The sequence below is a fragment of the Amblyraja radiata genome, unplaced genomic scaffold, assembly GCF_010909765.2.
Source record: "Amblyraja radiata isolate CabotCenter1 unplaced genomic scaffold, sAmbRad1.1.pri S89, whole genome shotgun sequence".
Taxonomy (NCBI): Eukaryota; Metazoa; Chordata; class Chondrichthyes; order Rajiformes; family Rajidae; genus Amblyraja; species Amblyraja radiata.
This window is the reverse complement of record NW_022630172.1, coordinates 12,351,749-12,364,184: the sequence shown is the minus strand read 5'-3', so window position 1 is coordinate 12,364,184 and position 12,436 is coordinate 12,351,749.

Below are 12,436 nucleotides of genomic sequence, written 5' to 3'. Positions count from 1 at the left end.
TTATTTACACCAGATTTACCGGGTTTATTTTGTTCCCCTGTGTGTTTATAACATTATTTACCCCAGTTTTACCGGGTTTATCACCCAGACGTGTAGTTTATTTGGTGATTTATTGATGATTTACAGAGAGCCAGAGAGAGGGAGATAGATGTTTATAAGCCTGGTGTTTTATATCAGGACGCTGCTCCAGACGGTGAGTTTCTATTATTGACCCCAGGTTTATTCCCCAGACGTGTAGTTTATGTGGAGATTGACCTCAACTCCCCCACATTTACCCGGTTTATTTACAACATTATTTACCTCAGCTCCGTCCGCAGCGACGTCACCAACTGCCGCTACTTCGCCGCCATTTTCATGCGGTCGATGCGGAGACTCGATCCCGGGGCGGGATCGGCGGCCATCTTGGTGAGGTCGGCGCCGCTGATTGGTCGGCAGCCGGTGGCCATCTTTGTGAGGGGTTTGTTCAAAAGGGAACTGCAGATGCTGGAATATCAAAGGTACACAAAATTGCTGGGGAAACTCAGCGGGTGCAGCAGCATCTATGGAGCGAAGGACATAGGCGACGTTTCGGGCCGAAACCCTTCTTCAGACTCAGAGCGATACCTTTGTGAGGGGTTTGATGGCGGCCATCTTCGTGAGGTCGGCGCCGCTGATTGGTCGGCAGCCGGCGGCCATCTTTGTGAGGGGTTTGATGGCGGCCATGTTGGTGAGGGGTTTACAATGGCAGATTATTATATAGTTCAAGAGATTGCTCCCTCCAGCCACTTAGGAGAAAGCATGGAGTTAGGAGAATGTCGTGAGTGAAGGGGGGAGGGGTGAGAGGGTGTGGGGGTTGGGGGCGTCCTCCCCGCCCGCCCTGCGCCGTGACGTCCGTCCTCCCCGCCCGCCCTGCGCCGTGACGTCACCGCCGATTCGAAGCTGCAAGATGGCGGTTTGTTTTTAAACGTGAAGGCGGATACAAAATGTTGGCGGCGCTTGTGACGCAGCGACAGAGACAGAGACAGAGACAGAGACAGTGACAGAGACAGAGACAGAGACAGAGACAGAGACAGAGACAGTGACAGAGACAGAGACAGAGACAGAGACAGAGACAGAGACAGTGACAGTGACAGTGACAGTGACAGAGACAGTGACAGAGACAGTGACAGTGACAGTGACAGAGACAGAGACAGTGACAGAGACAGAGACAGTGACAGCGACAGAGACAGACACAGAGACAGAGACAGCGACAGCGACAGAGACAGTGACAGTGACAGTGACAGTGACAGTGACAGCGGCAGCGACACAGAGACAGTGACAGAGACAGAGACTGTGACAGAGACAGCGACAGAGAGACAATGACAGAGACAGTGATAGACACAGACGGGCAGCGACTGTGGAGACAAGAGAAGCTGCAACAACAACAACAACAACAACTGGGCGGCGTTTCATGGCCAAACCCTGATGCTCACTCAAGGTCACATCAAAGATCATACAGCAGAGCAAGATGGTCAACTCTCACGCAAGTTTGATGAGAGGATTACATGGATGGTTCATATTCAGTAAGTAGTGGACAAATGGAAGAAGATACTTAATGTAATGAGATGTTTAGTTGGATGTGATTGGGGGGCAGATAGAACAGCTTTGAAGGCTATATAAATACACTGGGTTAATTAGATCTGTGTTAGATTATGGTTGTGTGGTGTATGGGTCCAAATCAAGTACTTCTCAAGAAAATAGACAACATTCAATATCGGACATTGAGAATATGTACAGGTGCAATAAAAACAACTCCAACAGCAGCATTACAGGTTGAAATGGGGGAGATGCCTCTAGTGATGAGAAGGATACTGCTTTCACCCAGCACAAGTTACTGTCAAACCATGCTGGGAAAAGGAGAGAAGGGAAACAAAAAGTTTTGGATGGACAGTGACCCAGAGAGCATTACAAATCAGCATAGCACAATTAAATGTGGTTCCAACGGTTCCATTACCTTCAATTCCACCTTGGATACTTCCAGATGCAACAGTAGACTTTACAATATTAGAACAGAAAAACAAGGATAAACAACGTATGTATAATTCATTCATCATACAGGAATACATTGACAGATACTACAGCTTTGTCCAAATTTATACAGATGCATCAAAAGATTCAGTAGATAAAGTAGGAGTAGCATCTATTGTACCAGAATTTCACATCAAAGTAGGGAAGAGGATGAATAATGAGGTCTCAGTATACACAGGTGAAATGATTGCAATATTGTTAGCGGTACAGTGGGTCGAGGATACCAGGCCTTTAAGGACAGTTATTTGTTCAGATTCAAGTTTAGCAATAAAGAGTTTACAGCACAGCCATTCAGACAGTAGACCAGACATTTTGATTGAAATACAACAAACACTATTCAGAATTCAAATGATGGGGCTTACAGTCATATTTGTATGGGTACCAGCACACATTGGCATTAGAGGAAACAAAATGGCAGATAAGGGAGCAAAAGAGGTAACAAAAAGAAGTAAGATTGATTTAAGTATTAACATAGGTAAAACTGAAATCAAAGACATTATTAAGCAAAGACTGAAGGAAAGATGGCAAACGCAATGGGAGGAAGAGCGGAAAGGACGGTGGTTCAACAGAGTCCAGAGGAAAGTGGGAGAAATGACATGTGCAGGAAAAAACAGAAAAGAGGAGACAGTAATTTCAAGAATCAGATTTGGACACACTGGTCTGAACAGTACACTTTTTATAATAGGCAAGCATAATACAGGCAGATGTGAATACTGTGGGCAAGAAGAGACAATAGAGCATGTCATTATACATTGTGAGAGGTACGAGGAAGAAAGAAGACATATGAGTGAACGATTCAGAAAAGAAAAAGTACAATTTAATAAAGGTACACAAAATTGCTGGAGGAACTCAGCGGGTGCAGCAGCATCTATGGAGCGAAGGATATAGGCGACGTTTCGGGCCGAAACCCTTCTTCAGACTGATGGGGGGTGGGGAAAGAAAGAAGGAAAAAGGGAGGAGGAGGAGCCCGAGGGCGGGCGGATGGGAGGGTGGGAGGAGACAGCTAGAGGGTGAAGGGAGGGGAGGGGACAGCACAGGCTAGCCAAATTGGGGGAATTCAATGTTGATGCCCGAAACGTCGCCTATTTCCTTCATGAAGAAGGGTTTCGGCCCGAAACGTCGCCTATTTCCTTCGCTCCATAGATGCTGCTGCACCCGCTGAGTTCCTCCAGCAATTTTGTGTACCTTCGATATTCCAGCATCTGCAGTTCCCTTTTGAACAGTACAATTTAATAGATATTTTACAAAATAATTCATATAAGTGCTATCAAATCCTATTGCTTTTTCTCAGGGTAACCAATTTGTTTGGAAAGATATAGGTTATTAGTATATAAGTTATAATGTTATTTGATCCACACTCCAGACCAGTTGGTGGCGGTAATGCACTAAAAAGTTGGTTGCCAACCGCCAAAAAAAACTACATAGAAGAAGTAGCAATACTCTCACGCAAACGCGTAGTTACGGTCATGGGCAGATTGATGGTGAATTTAGCAACCAGCCTCCACCATCTTGTTCCGGCCAAAGATCGGATCTTTGTTTCCGCCTCCGCTCCCGTATCTTCGCTTTGGTCTATGACTTGGGCGGGGAGAGGGGATGTGTGGCCCGGGGGAGAGGGGGTGTGTGGCCCGGGGCAGCGGGGAGAGGGGGTGCGCGGCCCGGGGGAGAGGGGGTGTGTGGCCCGGGGCAGCGGGGAGAGGGGGTACGCGGCCCGGGGCAGCGGGGAGAGGGGGTGTGTGGCCCGGGGAGAGGGGGTGTGTGGCCCGGGGCAGCGGGGAGAGGGGGTGTGTGGCCCGGGGCAGCGGGGAGAGGGGGTGTGTGGCCCGGGGCAGCGGGGAGAGGGGGTGTGTGGCCCGGGGCAGCGGGGAGAGGGGGTGTGTGGCCCGGGGCAGCGGGGAGAGGGGGTGTGTGGCCCGGGGCAGCGGGGAGAGGGGGTGTGTGGCCCGGGGGAGAGGGGGTGTGTGGCCCGGGGCAGCGGGGAGAGGCGGTGTGTGGCCCGGGGAGAGGGGGTGCGTGACCCGGGGCAGCGGGGAGAGGGGGTGTGTGGCACGGGGAGAGGGGGTGTGTGGCCCGGGGCAGCGGGGAGAGGGGGTGCGTGACCCGGGGCAGCGGGGAGAGGGGGTGTGTGGCCCGGGGCAGCGGGGAGAGGGGGTGTGGCCCGGGGCAGCGGGGAGGCCTGAGGCCTTGGCGGTGTGAGCGGGGTGCGCGGCTCGGGGCAGCGGGGAGAGGGGCATAGGAGGGGGGGGGATACATTGTAGTGTGGGGAGAGGTGAGGGACTGCCGGGGGGGGGGGAGTTGATGGTTGGGATAGGGCCTAGTGTGTGTGATGTTGCGGGGAGGTTTACAATGCTTATTATTTAATGTCCCCTGTCTAGTCTGAAATAAAGTTCATCATTGGATATAAAAATCAGAAGAAATATAATTGTGTGTGTTATATGATTATATACATTTATATCACATTCATGTATGTGTGTTCTTTCCAGCACAATCTAGTCAGTTGGATCTTTGGTGGAAACAAGAGAAGCTGCATCAACAACTGGGCGGTGGCGACTACAGGGCTGCACCCTGATTCTCACTGAAGGTAAAATGCTGCAGTGACTTTGTCATAGAGAGTGCAAACAGTATAGGGGGGTTGCACGAAAGGCAGGGCCGGTGCTAGGAATTGCGGGGCCCAATTAGAAAACTGATGGCGGGGCCCCTACTCTAGAAAAGTAAAAATTTATGTATGTTTATATTTCGTGTAGTTTCGGGAATTTTAAGGCAAGCTGGTTGGTGATTGGATGCAACCCCCCTAGAGACAGCGTTTGATTGGCCGCCAAATAAATTTGTCAAATCTGTAACAAAAATCGCTGGTCGGTGCGAACTCAGTGGACTATCTGGTTGTATCTCCAAACTAATCTGGTTGTATCTCCAAACTAATCTGGTTGTATCTCCAAACTGATCTGGTTGTATCAACCAGACTATCTGGTGGTATCTTCAAACTAAACAGTATAACATGCAGGTACATTCATTTAAAATTAAATTCAGTGATTATTTCACATGATTTCTCACTGTGTAAAGCTCAATATCTGACCAATTTCTGTTTAACACGTTTGGTCTGCCGTGAGCATTTTTTGTTGCATCTCCCCTTTTCCTAATCGGCCACAATTCAGATAATAGTCTACTTTCCTGTTTTTGCCACCAAAATGGATAACCTCACATTTATCCACATTATACTGCATCTCCCATGCATTTGCCCACTCACCCAGCCTATCCAAGTCACCTTGCAGCCTCCTAGTTTAGAGGGGTTTAAACGGTTTAGAGATGTTTAGAGGGCTTCAGATGGGTTCAGGTGTGTTTACAATTGTTTAGAGGGGAATAGAGGGAAATAGTGGGACTAGAGGGGGTTTAGACGTGTTCAGAGGGTCCCAGAGGGGTTTAGAGACGTTATAAGCCCCCCGTGAGAAATTGTAATTCTCTGAAATTGAAGATAGACATAAAGCTGGAGTAACTCAGCAGGACAGGCAGCGCAGCGACTCTGGAGAGAAGACCCTTCTTCAGACCGCACTGAACTCGCGTCGATGAGAGTACTTGTGATTGTCTGAAGAAGGGTCTCGACCAGAAACACAACCCTCTCCCCAGAGCCGCTGCCCGTCCCGCTGAGCCACCTTCAACTTCAGAGCCAAACAAAAAACACAGAGTGCTGGAGGAACTCAGCGGGCCAGGCGAATGCTTCACCCGCAGGGTTTCTCCAGCATTTTTGTCTACTGCAAAACGTCAACGATTCCGGGAATGCTGAGGGGACAGGGTGATAGAGAGGGAGTGGGAGAGCTAGAGAGAGACAATATGGGGAGCGGGAGAGAGAGCGCGAGAGAAAGAGGGAGGGAGGGAGGGAGTGAGCAAAAGACAGAGAGACACAACCAAAGATCCGCTATAAGATCTTTGGACACAACGTGGGTCGGTAGGTGAATGACTAACCTGCACACCAGGAAGAAGCCCCTTCTCGCGGTCCGGGGCCCTCACTCATGATGGTGAGTTAAATGAAATTCTCAACGTGTCATCGAACTACATTCCTCAGTAAATGTAATTGTGTTTTAAACAAGTATTAATGACGCCGCGTGAATTTTATTCAAAGGAACACGGCGTCATTAATACTTGTTCAAAACACTATAACATTTACTGAGGAATGCGGATAGATGCAGATTCATGACATTGCATAACAAGGTGTTAAGTACTTACCGTTAAGAAGTGCTAACAGCACTAGTTAACAAATCGTTTGTGTATGATGGCCGTGCAGCGGTTGTTATACATGTTCGTTTAAAAAAAATCCGGATGGCGAATTAAAAAAAATCTTTATTTAACAAAGATAATTCGTATTTCCGTACGAAATACTGAACATTAGTGCGGGGCCCCGCTTAGGCGCGGGGCCCAATTTGGAGCAATCGGTCAAATCGGCTTAACGCCGGCCCTGACGAAAGGTCACTGGGTCATAGGGCTTGACGCACGGAGCCGCTAAATCCAAATGGAAGAAATCCGTCACTTCCGGTATATGTTATTAATGCTAGAAACGCGTACTTTCCTACCTGTTAAAAACCACCAAAATGTTGAATTTTTGCGCTGAAAAAAAATTGTGGGAGTCAGGGTAAGTGTGAGAGACATCGTACCCAACTTTAGAATTCCAAAAGTGAAGCGAAATGAAGGTATAGAGAAGCGAGAACTGAAGGGACTTCAGCAGCTAAAGTGCTTGGTAAACATTGAAAATATTGGGATTATCGCGTTTGCTCACTATTTCATCAGGTAAGGCATTATTTGTGTATTTTCTTGATTCCTTTGGTATCTAAAAATTCTCAGAAGTGATAAATTTGGCTGTAAAGTTTTCTTCAGATGCGTTTTCATTTTGTATGTAAAAACCCACGAGAACCATGGGCGATTTAAAAAAAATTTACAGCCAGATTTATCACTTCTGAAACTTTTTAGATGCCAAAGGAATCAAGTAAAAATACAAATAATGCCTTACTGTTGATGAAATGCAGTGAGCAAACGGCCAATGTTCGCCAAGCACTCTGGCTGTTGTTGTCCCTTAAGCTCTCTCTTCTATCTACCGTAATTTCTCCTCACTTTTGGAATTCTGAAGTATGCTAAATGTCTCACACGCTTATCCCGATTTCCATAATTATTTACAGGGCAAAAATTGACAATTTCAGCGGTGGGGTTTTAACGGGCCCGCTACGCTGGAAACAATGGTAAGTGCCTACCTGCAGTTCATCGCGTGTAATCCATTTGGAGTAGCGTAGCAACAGTACGGGTCATGGGTCGTGACCCGACTGCCGTGAAACCTCCCTATAGCAATGTTACAAAATTTTAAGATTTAAAAAATCAAGTCTTTAATTTATCCCATCAGATAACGCATAAAAAGAAGTTTAATTTGACACCTAATTCACTTTCATATCTTCAGTACTAAAAAAGGTTATGGCCATTTTCATACTCGGAAATTGGCATCTTGTTCCCTATTGCTTTTCCATTGACTTAACACAAAAGCTGTGATCGAGGACTGTCAAAAGCCCATAACTTTATTAAAATTGAAGAGAACTGAAAGAAATTTTCAGTTATTATAGGTTGAAGCATTCTGAAACAAATATGAAACAATCTTACTTAGATGACTTAAAATTAAAGCATAGTTAGTTATCTAATTGTAGCTAATTACAAAATTCAATTACTAGATCTAAACATCTATCCATTTCTTAAGAATAGATTAACATTTTTAAATAGCCTAAGTGTCCAAATAACCTTCACACAAGATTTCAGAATATAACATAATTTTTAAATCTCATTGTCATGGGTTTATAGGCCAAATGGAAGGAATTTAATGTTTAATACCTGTAAATTAATGGCCATTTAAATCAGCTTGCGAGTGGGATTTTCTGGAACGGGACCCTTTGGAACGTTCAGGATGCGGTGATTTTAGTCCCCCATATCTGCAGCAAAAACACTGCCTGTTCTTCGGGGGGAAAAAATCACCGTTTCGCAACTTAAAATGTGAATTAAATACATCTTAAGAAACACTTTTATACATAAAAATAAACTACTTTATTTTACCTGGTACAACATAAAATCTCCCATAGGAGGGTGTGTCCCCTTCCATTAGTACAGGGCTTTTGCATTTTTCAGCTTGAAATTGTGCAATATGGTGCATACTGTAACGAGTCTTTTAACTTACACTTGAATGCAATATATATATATTTTAAATTGGATTAGCTATGAAGAAGGTTAGAGTAAAATACATTCCTAATTACATCCCACAGTTTAGCCCAGGCTCTGATCAACAGGTGCAGCACATGAATGATCTGAGTATATTCATGTATGGAAATCAGATTATAATCAAACATTTGGCCCATGTTGACCAACCTGGGTCTCACTGCACACCTGGTATTACTCCTGACCCTGACTCCAGTTGCAAAAACCTCTAATTCCTGACTCTGAGTCCAGCTTTACACCTGCCCCCCCCCCCCCTCCTATTCTACCATGATCATAGCTGCTAACCTGCTTAGGTTCCCAGTGCTGAACACACCCCCTGGTCCCAGTTTTGACTGCACATCCAGTACTATTCCAGACTCTCGATGCAAAGTTGGCCTTGCTCCGAGCCCCTCTGCACTGACAATATATCTGGCCCACACATAAAGCCCCATATCTGACCCCCTAGACTTAACCTATTACGTTCAAGTCCACAGATGCTTATCTAATGCAGTAATCCTTTATGGGGCACTTCACAGACCAAATTATGGATAACAAAATTTGCTACATTTATTGGTTTCCTTGTTATCTAACATGCTAGTTACTTTGTCAAAAAAAGTCATCAATTGGTTGAACACAATTCCCATCCATAAATTTATACTCAGATGTATAAGTATTCTGATACCATTTCTTTCATTTTCGTAACAAACTGTCCTGAAGTCATTTTCACCCCCAATATTTTCAGTATTTTGCTGTCTTCCTCTCAGCTGGGACTTTTCCGAAATGCCAAGGTCAATAACTATATATTTAAGCAATATTATTCTATTAAATGTGATCTTGAGAGTACATAATATTTTCTGTGGTATTCATAACACAACAATGATAAAAAGATCTTTGTTTTGATTGCACCTACCAACATGCACACATTATTGTATTACAGTTAATATGTACCGAGGGCAAAGTTTTTTCCAATGCACCCCGTTCCCAATTACTTTTACATTGAAGTGATTGAAATCCAAGTGAAGTTTAAATGGCGTAAATGTAAAGCCTCTGGAATGGATGATATTCATTACGTGGTTGGTTGTGGTCAGTATCAACACAATTACCATATTAAACTTTGAATCTTCAGATGTCCTGGTTCAAGCTAAAACTAAAGACAAATAATAATCTCCTCACACATTCCCCTGCAAGTATCTATGTCACTCCTTTAAAATATACCCCTTCTTTCAACAAGTTCTTAAACATCGCATCTGAATCAGTTTCCATCTGATTACACTCCTTGAGGATGTTCATCTACGTGTTCAATTAACAAAGCAACGAGATTGGGAACATTTCTATTCAACCTGTCAAAGGAATTGGGGGGGGGGGGGGGTTAGAAATAGTCAGTGAGGTAAACAAACATACTAATTGAGTGGCAAATGACAATAGTGCTAACTTCCCAATATTTAACTGAAGGAAATAATAGGTTATCAGGGCTGTATGTTGTGACAGACAGCCTGACGCCTTGCATGTCATTTAATATTACACTTATCCCATCCCCCTGGATATTCCGGATTAATAAATTAAGGTTTTGTCAACTAATTACAAATTAGGCTAATTACAAATCTATAACATTAGCCAACTCCGAAACATGAAGCGCTGAGCATTGGGATCCAGACATCACGGACAACTGGCTTCAGTTCCCCGCTCACATCTGGCAGTGTTCTCCGTGGAGCGTTTTTGATCACTGGCCTTGGGGGTACTTGGTGAGGGAGTGGGGCAACCGAGTGGGGAGAGGGTGTGGAAGAAGGGTCCCCCCTCCCAGGGTAGGAACTTTTTGAAATTTGATGTATTAAAATCATGTTATAGTGCATCGTAGAAGTATGATTTCAATGCTTTTTGTAGGGAGTATTTTTAAGAGGTAACTTTTTAAGGGGTAACTTTATCCACACAAAGGGTGATGGGTGTATTGAACAAGCTGCCAGAGGAGGTAGTTGAGGCAGGGACCTTCCCAACATTTAAGAAAAAGTTTTTTTACATTTTTAAAATTTTTTAATTTATTAGAAGTGAGTACAATGCATTGGTACAAAAATTATGTTAACATATTACATTCTCTGTACAACTTCCTTTTTTTAAAAGAGAGAAGTAAGAAAAGAGAGACGAAAAAGAGGTTGTGAAAAGTGAAGAATAGACTAGTGAACGTGAGTGAGAAACAGATAAAGAAAAAGTGAAAAAAAGAATAAGGAAAGCAGGAGGGAGATTATTCAGTCGCAACAAGGAGATGAATTTTTTATAGTCTAAATCATCTTTCACCCATACCTGAACTTTTAGTTTTCATGATAGTATGTCACCACATGAATCCAAGAAATCAATAAATGGGGACCAACTCCTTAAGAATTGGTCCTGTTTGTCTATTAGGAGGAGTCTCATTTCTTCCAAATGTGCTGTGTCCAGCATATTACTATTCTACATTTTAAATGTTGCTATATTAGCATTTTTCCAAAATTTAAGTATGTGTTTTTGCTGTTATTAACCCATAATTGAAAAATGAGTTTTGGTGTGTATTTAATTTGTTCCCAACTACACTTACTCCAAATATAAAAATTTCTGTATTAGGTTGCATTTTTGTCTTAAATAACTTTGAAAATATATCAAATATGTCACACCAAAATTTATAAAGTTTTGTACAAGAGACAAATGAGTGTATAATATTGGCATTTTGAGAAAGACATTTATCACAAATGGGAGAAATATTTGGATAAAATTTATTCAACTGAGTTTTGGAATAATATAATCTATGTAATATTTTAAATTGAATTAAATTATGTCTAGCGTTGATCGAACATTTATGTATATGTATCAAATATTTTTCCCATGTTTCTTTTGAGATTTTTGTCATTAATTATTTTTCCCAATCTTCTCTAATTCCCTTGGTTGATGGTAATTCTATGTTTAAAATACTGTTATACAAGTATGATATTATTTCTTTTGACCACCTTGATATTCATTACTTCTTCCAGTGGGTCTAAAATTATACTTTGGAATCTTGGTATATATTTCTTCATAAAATCACATACCTGTAGGTATTTAAAATTTTGATTGTTATTCAATTTAAATTTTGATTTTAGTTGTTGAAATGATAATAGATTTCTCAAATTCATACACGTCACCTATCTTTGTAATTCCCACTCTTTCCCATTGTTTATATATTTTATCCATACCAGATGGTTTAAATACTGGGTTATTCACTATTGGTGTTTGCACTGATAAGTTTCTTAATTTTAAAGTTAATTTTATTTGTTTCCAGACTCGTATTGTATTTTGTATAATTGGATTCTTCTTATATAACATATTATTCAGCTTTATTGGGGAAAAGATGACCGCTCCTAAATCGTAGGGGACGCAATCCTCTTCTTATCATTCTTATCCATTCCAACTGTTGAGCAGTACTATCCAACCAATAAATTATATTCTTAATATATACTGCCCAATAATAGTATAGAAAATTAGGTAGTGCAAACCCCCCCCACCTCTTTGGGTTTGCACAAGTGATTTCTTTTAATTCTATGTGCTTTATATTCCCAAATATAATTAGAAATATTCGAGTCTAATTTGTTTTAAAAGTGTTTTGGTATATATATTGGTATAGATTGGAATAAATATATTATTTGTGGTAGTGCTATCATTTTTATAGCGCTTATTCTGCCGATTAATGATAATGAAAATTTAATCAGGGAATCAAATTTATTTAATAATGGTATAAAATTAGCGTTAAATTTATATCTTCTAGTAACTTGAATACCCAAATACTTAAATTTTTCCGTTGCAATTTTAAATGGAAATTTTAATAGGTGATTCGCTTTCTGGGGTTTTAATGGCATAATTTCACTTTTATTCCAATTTATTCCAATTTATTCTATAACCGGAGAAAGAGACAAATTCCTCTATTAGATTTAATAGATTCGGGATGCTTGTTTAATAATAATAATAACTTTATTTATAAAGCACTTTAAACAACTGCAGTTGCCACAAAGTGCTGTACATGAGAACTCATGGACAAAAAGCTATTACAAACAATTAAAAACCATTAAAAACCGTAAAACGAAGGACTATAAAAAACACACTAAAAATTAAAAGACATTAAAAGCACTAAGAACAGGAGCAATGCCTCAGCCAGTGTCGAAAGCCAAAGAATAAAAATGTG